Raw genomic sequence first — 3,461 nt, 5'->3', positions numbered from 1 at the left:
CTTTGCTAGATGGAAAACATGATTTGTGATTATTATTATAATCCTGGGAGTAAATATCTGTTGGTGTATGCTATTTAAATAAATTTAAGTGTGGGTTGCATTTGCACTCTTAATTCCCAAGAAAGCATAAAATAATAGCTAATGCAGAACTTCTACTTCTGCCCATGAAGAATCAAATGCTTTGGAAATGGCTCTCCTTCCATGAAACCTAGAAAACTGGACTGTGACCCCAAGAGAAGGAAAACAATGGAGTGAGCTCTACAGTCGCTCCAGGTTACTGCTGAGGGCCAGTCTCCGGGCCATGGCACAAGACAGAGAACACAAGTGGGCCCGGTGGTTTGCTGACTGGGGAGACAGAGACTGTAGGTTGGAGAGGCAGCAAGTAGTCATAGTTTGTAGGCAAAGTACCAGAGAGGGCCCCACAGAAGGAGAGCTCTGGAGATCTACATAGGGTTCTCTCTGAGTCTGCACATGCAGGTGGGGGTGAATCTTCATAAGCCAAGAAGAGAGCCACCAGAAGGCAGTGGGCCAAATGATTCCCAGAGCTCACGTGGGTCTCAGGGGGGAAGTTTGGCTTCTCACCGTCTGGGTAAAGAAATCTGGTATGACATGGGGTTTGGGAAAGAATCCTCAGAAAGGTCATAATATTATTTCCAGGCAATCTAGCTCTAAAGCAGGTGCTCTAGGCCCACCGTGATAAAGCTTAAGCAAGCCTTGAAAAGAGCAAAGTGATGTGCAAGTAAAATTCCATAAGAAAGCCAAATACTAAAGGAAAACAATAAAATCCAACACCCAATGACATGAAATTCACAATGGCCAGGAAATGATTTAAAGAGATCAGTCTGCTTGCAAATAAGTAGGAAAAATATGCCTGATACCCAGGAGAAAGATCCATCAGTATAAAAGAACCAAAAACCGACAGAGATAAAGGAATCGGGAGATAAGGATCTTAAGACAACATTTATAAATCTTACGTATGCTCAAGGATGTAAAAGAAAACATGAAAAAGATGAGGAAAGAAATGGTAGATATGACAAAGAACCAAATGAAACTGAGAGGTGAAAAATACAATATCCACAAAGACAAACAGACTGAATGAGATTAACATGAGATTAGACACTGCAGAAGATCAATGAACTTGAAGACAAAGCAATAGAAAGAATCCAGAATAAAGTGAGAGACAGATAAAAGGACTGGAGAAAATGAACAAAATCTCTGTGACCTGTGATACAATATCAAGCAGTCTAATGTATGTTTAATCAGAGTCTCAGAGTAAGAGGAAAAAGAGAGGGTGGTACAGAGTAGTTTTTTAGAATCCAAGAAAATCCACAAACCTCAGGAAAAATAAAAATAGAGAAAACCACAGTGTGTCAGTCAGTGTCCAGTTAGAAGAGGGAAACCACATGGTAATTTGAAAGGAAAAGGAATTTGAAAGGGAAGGTTTAATATCAAGAATTATTAACTGTAAGAGGGGATTGGCATAATGAGAGATTCACTAGTGAGAAATAAAGAGGATTCTAAGGAATACAGGAGCAGCAGTGTAAGGAGCAGCCGTTACCCCTAGGGCTGAGGTAGAGTGCTCAAGGAAGATACCATCCAGGGCTGAGATCCAGATCTCAATGCAGAGGCACAGCTGTGGCTCACTGATGGCAAAGAAGTCACCGTGGTGCCATGCTGTGGAACTTGCTGGAAATGTGCCCTCTGGAACTTGCTAACATTCCATGCTCTAGGGCACTGGGGAAAGCTGTTCACGGGGAGGTGTTTCACTAAGGCACTGTGCTACAAAACCACCTGAGTAGGGTGCCAGGGGAAGTTGCTGGCAATGGACTGCTATTGGCTGTGTGCACTGCAGAGTCCTGCCAAATGAGCACACCAGAACCTGATCGAAAGCCCCTTCCTACTGCAGTGTCTTTCCCAGTACCCTTTATTGACAAAACTTACAGCCATTGGCAAAGGAAAAAAATCGACAAAGGATCCAGATCCAGTTTTTTTTTTTTTTTTTTTTGCAGACTAGACAGAGAAATATGACTTTGGAGCTGAGACACAATAAATTGATAACTGGCCCAGTCCACCTCTTGACTACCGAGCTTCCAGATGCACTTTTCTACACACATTTGAGCTTTTGTACATCATCAGAACAACTCTATCTTTGCACCTAATAAGATCCATCCATCCATCTGACACGTAAAAGTTCTTATCCTTTCCCCAAAAGGAAAAACCTCACTGTCCCAATAATCATTGTATCCATTACTAAATTATATTAATTCCTTCTCAAATTTAGCTAGACTATTCTATTACTTAAAAACAAATCTAAATGCAATTTCTAATAACATATATAAAATAGGGATGGGAAGAAAGAAGTAAGTGCTAGAGTTGACAAATATATGCACATAACAAAGAAAAAATATGGAAAGCTCATATAGTCATCACTTCTGTAGTTGGTCACAAGCTTATTGTTGGCTATGTCTTCTTCGACTGCCTATCCTGTATCTCCCTTGCTCTCAGCCAGAATCTCAGCTTCCCTGGGTTCTTTATCTGGTGGAGTGAGCCAAACATTCTCTCCTGAATGGCCCGAGTCCTCACCCATTCTGTTTTCTTTTTGTATTTTTAAAGTTATTTTTACTATTGGGCATGGAAATACCAAGAGGCATCCCTGAGGATCCCCTGGGTTATTGATGTAGTTTTCCTTGCCTCCACTGTCAGGCAGCAAATCAGTATGCCTTTGGTAACTGGGAATAATCAACCCAATTAGTAGACCAACATCTTTTTCGTCTCTTGGCTCGGTGGTGTAAGGAGCCCCAAATGGCCAGATAGAAGTTTTAGTGATGTCATTGTTGCATTCCTGACAGAAGCATTTTCCTCTTGAGAGCCTTTGCCAGGATTCTATACGCAGCAAAATAGTCTCCAAACATAAAGTCAAAATAAAGACTTTTTTTCAGACCAACAAAAACTGAGAGTCATTGATTATTTGTTCTTTTGTGTTATTTAAATAAATCTATCCTTTATTCACTAGCTTCTTTTAAAGTTGTATATTTGTTTTGATTTTTTTCAGTTTCACTATAATATACCTGTGTATTTCTTTTATATTTTCCTGCTTAGCGTTCATTGGGTTTCACAAATATGTGAGTTGATATCTGTCATTAGTTCTAGAAAATGTTTAGCCATTGGTTTTTTGAATATCTCCTTGATTCTTTTCTGTTCTCTCCTGAGTCTCCAACTAAACCTATGATAGAAGCTTTTCTTACTATATATGCTGTTCACTTTTGTGTATCGTACACTTAAAAAAATATTTTCTGTCTTTTCATTTCTTCATGTTTCATTCCGCTAATTTCATCTGTCTTCTGGTTCACTAGCTCTCGCTTCAGCTGGATGTAATCTGATAAACCTTTTCATTGAGTTGTTAATTTTTCAGTTTTATAATTTCTACTTGGTTTTTCTCCAAAGCATCTATGTCACTGTTT

The sequence above is a fragment of the Zalophus californianus genome, chromosome 4 (assembly GCF_009762305.2).
Source record: "Zalophus californianus isolate mZalCal1 chromosome 4, mZalCal1.pri.v2, whole genome shotgun sequence".
In the NCBI taxonomy this organism is placed as follows: Eukaryota; Metazoa; Chordata; class Mammalia; order Carnivora; family Otariidae; genus Zalophus; species Zalophus californianus.
Note: the sequence above shows the minus strand (reverse complement) of the source record.